This window comes from Heloderma suspectum, chromosome 10, assembly GCF_057233095.1.
Source record: "Heloderma suspectum isolate Gila_16-S chromosome 10, 16-S_ref, whole genome shotgun sequence".
In the NCBI taxonomy this organism is placed as follows: Eukaryota; Metazoa; Chordata; class Lepidosauria; order Squamata; family Helodermatidae; genus Heloderma; species Heloderma suspectum.
The window spans coordinates 46,524,357-46,536,672 of NC_139467.1; positions in this window are offsets into that span (position 1 = coordinate 46,524,357).

Consider the following 12,316-nt stretch of genomic DNA (forward strand, 5'->3'; position numbering starts at 1 on the left):
TGTATTTTTCACATGTAGTGCAACCCCACCTCCCTTTCTGTTCCTCCTGTTCTTTTTTGAACAAGTGATATCCTTCAATTGCTGTATTCCATTCATGAGAGTCATCCCACCAAGTCTCAGTTACACCTATCAAGTCATAATTTCCCTCCTTTATTAAGAGTTTAAGTTTGTTCTGTTTGTTTCCCATACTCTGGGCATTAATATATAGACATCAAAGACCATGTGCTTCATAGTCTGGCTTTCTTCCTACATGTTTGTGAAGACTATTATTGGGCGCTATTAGAGCTGTTCTCTCCATTGTGGTGCATGAGCCTTCATCCATTGTTATCCCCAATTTTATGTCTCCCTCCCCTGTAGGATTCAGTTCGAAGCCCTCCTGATGAAGTTCTTCATGTGTTCCAAACACATTCTTTCCAGCCGTTGTGAGGTGCAACTAGGGATGTACGAAAGTCACTTACCTTTTCGCGGATTCTGTTCATGGTGGGGGCGGGAGGCGTTCCATCCCTCTCCCCGGAATTCTTGACGGGGGGGAGGCGATCAGGTCCTCGACAGATCCCCCCCCCCCAGAATCCTCGACAGCCAGCTGTGCTGCGCAGCAGCTCTGCGGAGAAGCCGGCCAGGCCCAGGCCAGGGCCGTCCGCAGCCAGACTTCCGGCCGCGGAGGGCTCTGGGTGAAAAAAAAAACACGCGTATGTCAATGGCGGCAGCTATGGCCGCTGCCATTTGCATTCCTTATTTTTCGCTGTCTTAGTCTACATCAATATTAACGTAGACTAAGACGAAGCGGGCGCTATTTGCGTTCCCCTTTATTTTCACCGTCTTAGTCTATGTAAATATTGACGTAGACTAAGACGACCAAAAATAAGGAATGCAAATGGCGGCAGCCGTAGCGGCCGCCATTTGCGTACGTTTTTTGTTTTTTGTTTTTTAACCCAGCCGTGATAGGCTACATAAGTCTTTACGTAGCCTATCACATCTATGTAAAAAAAAAAGAAAAAAAGACGAGACTGCAAATGGCGGTGGTGGCAGCTGGTAGGAGGACCAGCTGCCACCGCCGCCGCCATCATCCGGAACATCCGCCCCAGGTAAGTCTGGTCCCGGGGGGGATCCGCGGGGGGCAGGGGGGTGGCAGGCCATTCCGCCATGGATTTCAGGGGGCCGAATGCACTGGCATTTGGCCTCACCGAGATCCGTGGCGGAATTCTCTGACATCCCTAGGTGCAACCCATCCATTGTCAACAGTCTCTCTTCCAGGAAGTATAGCCCGTGGTCCCAGAATGCTATAATCTGTTCAATTATATTGTTATTGCTTGTAAAGTGTTGTAGATCAGAACTACAGTTGTGTGCAAATGGCCTCTCAAAATTCTCCACCATATTTGTGGGTAGAGAAATCGGGGGGACAATTTCACCAAATTTCTCCAAGAGGAGGAGAAATTCTCCAACAGTTCCTCACAGGCAGGACTCACCACAGATGATTGTATCATGAATGACAGGACACTTGCACACACTCCTCAGCCACCTCATAAGCCAGGCAAGCACAACAACCCCAAACACCATAAGAATTTCTCTGAAATTTTCTACTGCTTTGAATTTCTTTTCAAAAGCAACTTATTTCCTGTCAAATTGAATGAGAATGGTCAAAACAAATATAAGAGACAATTTTTGGTACAGCACTAGTAAGAACCATAAGGAGCCCCCTGCTGGATCAGGCCAAGTTGGGTCCATCTAGTCCAGTGTCCTTCTTCCCATAGTTCCCAACCAGATGCCCTAATGGGAAGCCCACAAGTAGGCCACGAAGGCCAAAGCCGCCTTCTGTTGGTTGCCCCCACCCTTCTGCTGGTTGCCCCCACTCATCAATGGCCTCTGAACTGCCTCTGAACATGGAAATAGAAACAGAAGATAGTAGTGGACTTCTGAGCATGTGCAGATTGCATTTCTCTTGCCACTGAGGTTGAAATGGTATGTCCATGTTCAGCGGCACATATGTCTGATTTTACTGGATGGACTCAAATAACTTCAAGGGATGTCCCCTCACCCCACCCTGTCCTGCAGGATGTGAGCTCCTAATTTATAAATCACATATTAGTTTGGAAAAAAAACAGCCCATTTTATTACAAAATCTGCCTTCCCAAACACTGGGAGACAGGTCAATATGACTTTCACAGGTGGAGCCTGGAGCCTGAGAGATGCAGCTTGCCCCTACTCACATCCCTAAAAGGATCCCAAATGCAGGCTTCCTGTATCCAAGGTCAAAAGACGAGCTAGAGAGGGACATTTTTGTTGGCCCAGAATATCAAATCTGATGCTATTCATGACGTTTGTTAGTTTTAAAACACCCATCATGAGCAGAGCTGTTCCTTCCAAGGTCTTTCTGAGGTGGGCCATCCCTTTCCGACCATACCATGAACAAGGCTTCCGCAGTCACTCTCTCTGTCCAAGGCTTGTGGTTCTCTCTAGCTGCTGGTGCTTGCACCAGGACAGATAAATGACCCCTCCCCCATTGCCAGCCAGAAACAATGCATGGATTAAGAATACATAGAATCATAGAATCATAAAAAAGTAGGGTTGGAAGGGGCCTACAAGGCCATTGAGTCCAACCCCCTGCTCAGTGCAGGAATCCAAGTCAGAGCATCCCTGACAAATGGCTGTCCAGCCTCATCTTGAAGGCCTCCAGTGTGGGAGAGCCCACCACCTCCCTAGGTCATGGGTTCCATTGTCGTGTTGCTCTAACACTCAGGAAGTTTCTCCTGATGTTCAGCCGGAATCTGGCTTCCTGTCACTTGAGCTCATTATTCTGTGTCCTGCACTCTGGGATGATCAAGAAGAGATCCTGGCCGTCCTCTCTGGGACAACCTTTCAAGTACTTGAAGAGTGCTATCCTATCTCCCCTCAGTCTTCTTTTCTCAAGGCTAAACATGCCCAGTTCTTTCAGTCTCTCTTCATAGGGCTTTGTTTCCAGTCCCCTGATCATCTTTGTTGCCCTCCTCGGAACCCTCTCCAGTTTGTCTGCATCCTTCTGAAAGTGTGGTGCCCAGAACTGGACACAGGACTCCAGATGAGGCCTTACCAGTGCTGAGTAGAGGGGAACTAGTACTTCCCGGGATTTGGAAGCTATGCTTCTATTAATGCAGCCCAAAAGAGCATTTGCCTTTTTTGCAGCCACATCACCTTGTTGGCTCATATTCAGCTTGTGATCGACAACAATTCCAAGATCCTTCTCGCTTGTAGTGTAGTTGAGCCACGTATCCCCCATCTTGTAACTGTGGTTTCTTTTTCCTAGGTGCAGAACTTGGCATTTATCCCTATTAAATGTAATTCTGTTGTTTTCTGCCCAGCGCTCCAGTCTATCCAGATCACTTTGAATTTTGTTTCTGTCTTCCAAAGTATTAGCTATCCCGCCCAATTTGGTGTCATCTGCAAATTGGATCAGCATTCCCTGCACCTCCTCCTCCAAGTCATTAATAAAAATGTTGAAGAGCACTGGGCCCAGGACTGAGCCCTGCGGTACCCCACTCGTTACCTCTCCCCAGTTTGAGAAGGTCCCCTTGATAAGCACTCTTTGAGTCCGATTCTGTAGCCAACTGTGGATCCACCGGATCGTTGTTTCCTCTAGCCCACTTTGAGCTAGTTTGCACATCAGGATATCATGGGGCACTTTGTCGAAAGCTTTGCTGAAGTCGAGGTATATGATGTCTACAGCATTCCCACGGTCCACAAGGGAGGTTACTTGATCAAAAAATGAGATCGGATTTGTCTGGCAGGACTTGTTTTTGACAAATCCATGTTGGCTTCGAGTAATCACGGCATTGTTTTCAAGGTGCTTGCAGATGGATTGCTTTATCATCTGCTCCAGAATTTTGCCAGGGATTGATGTCAGACTGACTCGTCTGTAGTTCCCAGGTTCCTCCTTTTTACCCTTTTTGAAGATAGGGATAACATCAGCCCTCCTCCAGTCATCTGGCACTTCACCCGTCCTCCATGATTGCTCAAAGAGAATAGACAGTGGTTCTGAGAGTTCTTCTGCCAGTTCCTTTATGACTCTAGGGTGCAGTTCATCTGGCCCTGGAGATTTGAACTCATTCAAAGTAATTAGGTGTTCCTTGACCATATGCCTATCGATCTCAAGCTGCAATCCTGCCCTTTCAGCCTGTACTTCACCTTTGCCAGCGGGGTCATAGACCTTCTTTTGGGAGAAGACTGAGCCAAAGTAGGAATTGAGCACCTCTGCCTTTTCTTTGTCATCTGTTATCGTTTTGCCATCCTTATTTAATAGCTGAACCACCATTTCTTTCCTCTGCCTTTTACTATGCACGTAGCTGAAGAAAGCCTTTTGGTTGCTTTTAGCATCCCTCACTAACCTCAGCTCATTCTCAGCTTTAGCCTTCCTGACGCCATCCCTGCAATTCTGTGCTACCTGCCTGTACTCTTCCTTTGTTACTTGGCCTTCTTTCCACTTCCTATATGCGTCCTTTTTTGTTTTCATGTCATCCCTAAGCTTTTTGTGAAGCCACATTGGCTTCTTCTGTTGTCTTCCACCTTTTCTTCTTGTTGGAATTGTTTGTGATTGTGCCTTGAGAATTTCCTTTTTTAAAAGCTCCCACCCATTTTGGACTCCTTTTCTCGTTAGTGTCGCTTGCCATGGGACCTTACTGATCATTGTTCTGAGTTTATTAAAATCAGCTTTCCTAAAATCCAGGGTACGCGGTTGACCACACTCAGCTTTTGCTTCCCTTAGAACCAAGAACTCAAGTACAACATGGTCGCTTTCCCCCAGAGTTCCTGTAACTTCTACTTTATCCACTAAGTCATCTCTGTTGGTTAGGATCAAGTCAAGGATAGCCGATCCTCTAGTTCCTTCCTCTACCTTCTGTAGGAGGAAGATATCCGCCACACAAGTCAGGAATTTCCTGGAGGGGCCATGTTTTGCAGAATTTGTCTCCCAACAGATATCGGGGAAATTGAAGTCCCCCATTACTACTACATCATGCTTCCTTAAAACATTGGCTATTTGCTTTTCACCTTGTCTTCCCCTTGATTGGGTGGCCGGTAGTAGACTCCGACACACTTATACAGGTGGGGGGATCTCTGCTTTTGAGGGACAGGGTCACCTCCCATCCTCTCCTGCAGGCTGCTGGGCCCAGGCCTCTTCGCTCCTTCTCAAGACCGACACTGTGGTGAAGCATCGCCTCCTCCGGCCACGTGGGCCCAGGGTGCTTCCGGATGAGGCATCAATTGTGCAATCATCCTGCCTAAAACAAGGCATTTAAGGGAGCCTCCAGATGACGAAGTCTTCCCTTTGTAATCCTTCCTGTGCTTTCCCACTGCTTCTTCCACCTTTTTTCTCACCACAAAAATCTGTTAAGGAGGAAAAGAGGAAATGGCTACACTGGACCTTTCGACCAGTAACACGAGCAGCTGTCGATCTGCTAGCACCCCAGAACTGGCAATGAAAAGGAATGCACACTTCAGCTTCCTTGGTTCCTCTGGCCACAGCATGGAGCAACAGAAGGGATCCCAGCCCGCTCTGACCCAGGGGGGCGTCTCCACCAGCGATTTACTCCGAGCCGGCTGCGTGTTGAGGTCGTTAGGGATAGATGATGTCGTGGCCACCCAGCAGCCACCTCGGAGTTTATCAGGGAGAAACTGGATTTCCTGGGACTGCTTAAAGTCCGATTCTTTTCCTGAAGTTGGGTTCTCCCTGGTATAGTTGCCGTGTGCCCCAGCCCCTGCACTGACCTCAGGTACTATGCTGGCCCTGCCCAGGGGTGCGCCTTTCATTGTGACCCCGGTCAAGAGGTGTTTCCTGTGTGATTCCAGTCCTTGCACAAAACAATTAGTGTCTCCTCAGAAGTAACTCCCATTGTGCTCAATGAGGCTTGCCCTCTGAATGCCCATATCAGAACCTACAGAGATCCCCCTCAACTGACATGGCACAGTTTAAAGCCCAGTTCCCTAAGTGCTGTAAAGTGGGATCTCGAGGCTCCGATTCTCCATTTTTTGCTTTATTTACTTAGGAAGTAACTTCTTTGCACCCTCATTATAGGGATTCTGCGCAACATTGGGTTAGAAAGGGGGCTGGTTTCCCATCCCCGTGTTCCACCCCCATCTTTCCCAGCACAAGCATATGTGTGTCAACTCGGAAGTAACTCTCATTGTGCTCAATTTGGCTTGTCCCCTGAATGCCCACATCAGAATTTACAGAGATCCCCATGAATTGAAGTTTAAAGCCTGTAAAGCACTTCACTGAACCTGCGATTCTCTGTGGCTGGGTTTATTGCCTTAGGAGGTAACCAATTCACACCTTCCTTATGGAGATTCTGTGGTTAGAAAGAGGGCTGGTTTTCCATCCCCGTGCCCCATCCATCTTTCCCAGCACAAGTATATGTGTGTCTCCTCAGAAGTAACTCCCACTGCAGTCAATGAGGCTTGTTCCTGAAATGCAGATGCATCTGGAGCTTCAAGGGAAAGGAGAAAGTGGGGGACAGCCGGGGGGGGGGGAGCCTCTCTTATTGGTTGAGCCTCTCTTATTGGTTGAGCAGCCCCTGCCAGTCAGATGATGGTCACTCCAACCCCCACCCACAAGTATGTTCTGTGAAGCGATTTTTACTGGTGTGGAGCATGGACAGAAGCGCAGCAAAGTGGATCCCTTTTAAAAAAAGTCCGGTACTCCTCCATTCGCTTCTCCTTCCGTTGTCATGGAGACATGGTCAAGGAGTTCTCATTTGCCATTACAACATCTAAAGTCCAGGCTTTGGAGGCCTCACTCTTGTCAGAACTGAGCAGAACAAGGCTCCCCCCACCGTTCCTCCCTTGGACATCCAGGTTTTATTTCAAGCAGTTCACACAGAGAAAATGTTGTGGCCTGTAATGGTGAGCTGACAACAGCTCAATGGGGAAAAGTTTATTCCCCACCACCACCACCACCTTCCAGAATGCATCAAACCTTCATTCAGTGTGGAGGACTTTGAAAGAGAGAAGCTCACTCCCTTTCCATCTTCACTCTGAGAACAAAGCAAAGCTTATTTGGAGCTTCAGGCACGTGTGTGTTGGAAGTCCAAATGAAGGAAAACATGGAGTCATCCTGAAGTAACACTTTTGATGGTCAGTTCTACAGTATTTGGAAGGACAGTTCTGGATGGAAACATTTTGGTTCTCTTCCAGTTCATGTGGTTCTTTGTTCCATTTATCCACTTCTTGTTATTGTTTCAATCTGAAATAAGCTTTAAAGGCACTACTGACACAGAAAAGGCGGCCTCATGTGAAGTCCTGCTCCAGGGAGCCATGCTGCTGAACATCTCTGCTTTTCAATTGATCAGTGCTGTGTGGTTTGAGCAAAGCAAAGCTGACAGGGATTTCCACCCACCCATGCACCCAGATTGATTGATTGATTGATTGATTGATTGATATCAGTATCATTTATATGCTGTTCAAAGGCTCACAATTTTATCCTCTTGGCTGTTCACTAGAACAGGAGAATTGAAAACCAGGAGGGTAAATCCAGTTGAGTCAACAGCATTGCTGGCGTATGTCATGAGATGTGATGTTGTACCTGGGCAATGCCACATCATGTGAGAGGCAGCTGCTTTTGTCCCTATGTGAGTGGAAACACACAGAACAAGTGGCCTTTAGCTGCTTGGCACTACTTTGCAGATTACATTCCATGAGGCTGTAGAAATGGGTGTTGGTTTCCTGGTAAAGATGAGAGTTTCTCAACTCTAATGCTTATTCCGAAAGCACTGGGCCTTCTTTTCCTCTCTGCGTCCCACACATGGCAAAACGAGGGGGCAACATGCTGAAGCGATAGATTGCACCAATTCAAGTGCAGCTGGAGAATCACATCTTTGAATGCTGCCCGACATGGAAAACAAAACAAAACCTCAGAAGGCAGAGAAAGGGCTGAGAGAGAACCTTTATCTCTGATGTTGCAGTGTTCTTCTTGCAGGGAGCTTTTACATGGAGAAAGATTCAGGAATGGCATTCTCCACCTGCAGCAAGTGGTATGGCTTAGCTGTCTACCATCCCCTGTAGACTGGGCATCAGAGCAAACAGAGGCCCCATACCGCAAGGGAGTGCTCATCTCTGCTCCATCCTTTGAAACGGGGAGAAGAAGGAAGGACAGACTGCAGGATAAACCTCTGATAAAGCATCTTGGAGGGAGTGACCATTCTCATCTCCTCATGGGGGGAGAGATGCGGCAGCAGGGGAGGAGGGAGGATGCTAAATCAAATACAGCTTTTCTTTTCTTTTTTGGTAACGCACAACGACATGAAAGCAAAGTCATGGTCGACAGCCTATATTCATTGCTACCAAATAATATCAAAGTGGGGGTTTTCTTCACCCATCTTCCCAGCAGACATCTTCTCAGAGAGTTCACAACAAAAAGCAGAAATCACTCTGTTCTCCTGGGAAAACAAAGAGTGCCTCTGCCAAACAGATTCTGAGATGTCTTGCCCCTCCCTTCCTTTCCTTCTCCCTTTTAGATTTCTGAACTGCTAAATAAATATGCCACAGAAAAAGCTTGGTTCTTTCAGAATGAAGGTGAAGGAAGGCATCTTTATATTTTGCAGTCTGTGTCTGAAAAATATGGAGGACATCTTAAAATTCTCTTTATAAAAACCCTCCCGGCTGTATAAATATTAATTCTGAGCATGTGGTAAGAGGAGAGGCTGCAAGCCAGCAGCTCTTATCAGCAATTGTTTGACTAATGCTACAGACAGTTTAAACAAGAGAGTTATTACTCGATATGACACTAAATTAGAAGGTTCGGGCTTTGCTTTAAACATAAGCTAAGCCAGGCTAGGGCAGATTAGATTCCACAGGTCAGGAGTGCCTGGCGTGAGCGAGCTATTTACTACAGACCTGTTGATTAATTACGTGGCACTTGATTCAATTAAAATTCTGTCTGGCTTCTGACCTGGAAGAATGTCTGAGAGAGCAGCAGTTATCTGAGGGAAGAAATTGGAAATGTGGAGGAAGGATGGGAGGATGGAGGGAGGGAGGCTGAGGAAATCTTAAGACAACAGACTCCCTGTTTTATTGCTAGCACCTTTCTCCGTGTGTGTTTTCTTTAGAGACTCAGCTTCTGGAGCCCCATTATTTTATGAGAACTGATGTACTTTTCTTCTCCTCCTCAAATTATTCTACTTCTCCTATGACTGGAGGCCGCTTGGCCTTGGGGCTGCACTGCACCTGGAGCTTTAGAAGGCAACAGCTCCCCCTCCACCAGGTGCTAGAAAGGGGCTGCAAAGGTTTGAGGCCTTGAGACGCTTCTGCTTTGCCCAAGCCAGCCCTTTCCTTTGCTGAAGGAGGGCAGGCAAGGTGCCTCGCGTTGGCCCCAAAGACTGCTTGTGCTGCTCTTTCCCACATTGCTTGGGGGTAAGCGGCCAATTCTGCTGCTTCAAGCAGTGGCCTAGGCAGGTGGCTTACTCAAGAGTAAATAAGGAGAGATCCACCTACTACTTAAAATGACAGGTGAGGACCTTCATGTTTAGTGGAGTGTGGCAGGGGTGGGGTGGGCAAACATCCAGCTTGAAGGAACTAGGTTATTTTGTACTAGAACCCCAAGATCCACCAGCTGGAGCCGGGTGCAAAAGAGACACACTTAGAACTAGCGACTTCTGAGCCCTGGAATTTGCGCTGAGTACCAAAACGGAACAGAGCTCACCGTCCTACTTCCACACCAAAATCCACTCCTTGTTGTTCCCCCTTTCAAGCTTTCTTAATTTTGTGGGGGGAGCAGTAAAAGACTAGAAGGGCCTAGAAAATCAGGGGTTGCCAGTTTCCCAACTGGCTCCTGTGCCCTTACAAGCAGCTTGATGTTCTGTAGTTTTTTCATCAAGTGGTAATGCTGATCTCCATGCCCTGGAAAGCTTCACCTTGCTGATTTCTCCAGATCATGTTAGCAAAAGATCAGATCAGATCAGATTGTCAGCCTGTGGGCAGGGACTATCTTGTTTTGCTGATTATATGTAAGCCTCTCTGGAAACCTTTTTGGCTGAGGGACAGGATACAAATACTCCACACAAGCAAACAAGCCCCTGAGGGCAAACAGCGAGAGACTGTCTCCAGCAGCTGGAGACGGGCAAAGCGCATTCGCAGTTCTATTGTGTTCATGCAAGGAAGTGCCTTGAAGGACGCGGTCGCCGTTGCGCCTGTGCCAAGAGGCAGGATGAGATCATCGTGCCCACGTGAGCAAGGCATCACTGAGCATGTGCAGGACCTTTGCTGCGTTACCTTAGTATGCTTGGTTGTAAGTTGCCGCCAAACGTTGCTGTCGGCTGTGTAACCCTGGCATGGAGGCCGCCTTGAAGGCGGAACCGCCCCATCCAGAGGCCGCCTCTTAGATGTATGTGTGTGCGCGCCCGCGTTTTGGAGGTGGTGTTCCTCTCTCAGGAGAGCAACCTCATGCATCAATAAAGTGCTTTACCAAATACTCCAAACATATGTGACCTCCAGTCTTTTGGACCATGATTTCCCCAACCATTTGGTGTGAGAAGTGGGATGACTGGAACTCCTCTGAGGGGGTGACGCCCCAGTGGCCAGGACTAGGGGAAAAGAGCTCTCAACCATAGGTAAGAGATCATTTCGAAAATCTCATCTTTCCTCCCCTGATCCTCGTCTCTGGTTTGCGCCAGCTCATTGGAGGCGGTAAGAGTAATTTCCCCTCAAATTTTAAAATTTTCTCTTTAAGGGGGATAGATTCGGAGGGAATAAAGACAGGGTTTTCGGCTGACTAGGGGCTGCTCCTTGGACAGAAGCGGTACAAAGGTTTGCGCTCCTTGGATAGGAGCTGGGACCACTTCTTGGATAGAAGTGGTACAGGAGGTTTGAAATGGGGCACTCGTGTGGCTTTTAACAGCCCAACCAATTCTCTAGGTCAGTGAAAGTCTCGAGTGCATAGTCTTCCTGCCTCTAGGCACTGACTCTTGGAAAGAGTGAGTCCTGTCCATTCTTGGATAGAGCATGACCATGAAAGGCTCTGGTTCCAAAACTCCTTCGCTGGGCAGCCCGCTTGCACGGATGATTAGAGTTTACAGTGAGTAGGGATGTCAGAGAATTCCGCCACGAATCTCGGGGAGGCCGAATGCCAGCGCATTTGGCCCCCCGAAATCAGTGGCGGAACGGTCTGCCCCCCCGCCCCCCCCGGACGGGACTTACCTTGGGCGGATCCTCCTGGCAGCGGCGGCTCCAGCAGCGGTTCGGCAGCGGTTCAGCGGCGGCGGCTGTGGCGGCCGGTCTTCCGACCGGCTGCCGCCGCCACCATTTCCAGTTAAAAAAAAAAACACACAAAGTGATAGGCTATGTAAAGATTTATGTAGCCTATCATGGCTAGATTTTTAAAAAACACCATGATAGGCTACATAAATGTTTACGTAGCCTATCACGGCTGATTTAAAAGAAAAAAAACGCGTGTACGCAAATGGCGGCGCCCATGGGCGCCGCCATTTGCGTTCCTTATTTTGGCACGTCTTAGTCTATGTAAACATTTACGTAGACTAAGACGGCGAAAATAAGGGGAACGTAAATAGCGTAGTCACTACGCTATTTGCGTTCCCCTTATTTTCGCCATCTTAGTCTATGTAAATGTTTACATAGACTAAGACATGCCAAAATAAGAAACGCAAATTTTATTTTTTTATTATTGCATTTATATCCCGCCTTTTTTCCTCTTGCAAGGAACCCAAGGCAGCTTACATTATCCTCCTCCTCCTCTCCGTTGTATCCTCACAACAACAACCCTGTGAGGTAGGTTGGGCTGAGAGTCTGTGACTGGCCCAAAGTCACCCAGTGAGCTTCCATGGCCAAGTGGGAACTAGAACCCGGATCTCCTGGCTCCCACTCTCACCACTACACTACACTGGCTCTCAAGTGCCACTTGAGAGCCACTACACTACACTACACTGTAGTGCTACTACACTACACTGGCGCCCATGGGCGCCGCCATTTGCATATGCGCGTTTTTTTTTCCTTTTAAATCAGCCGTGATAGGCTACGTAAACATTTACATAGCCTATCACGGCTGACTGCAGGGACACAAACGGCGGCGGCTATGGCCGCCGCCGTTTGTGTCCCTGCTAGCCAGTGGCCGGATGTCCGGCCGCTGGCGGAGCCGGCCAGCGGCTCTGCAGAATCCCTGTGGAGCGGAGCCGGCCGGCCAAGATTCAGGGGGGAGGGACAGAGCGCCTCCCCCGCCGGCCAGAATTTCGGGGGGAGGGACGGAGTGCCTCCCCCCCCCCACGAATGTCACCCTTCGAAAAGGTAAGTGACTTTCGTACATCCCTAACAGTGAGTCAAGAAAAATACCCAGCAGGTTTAA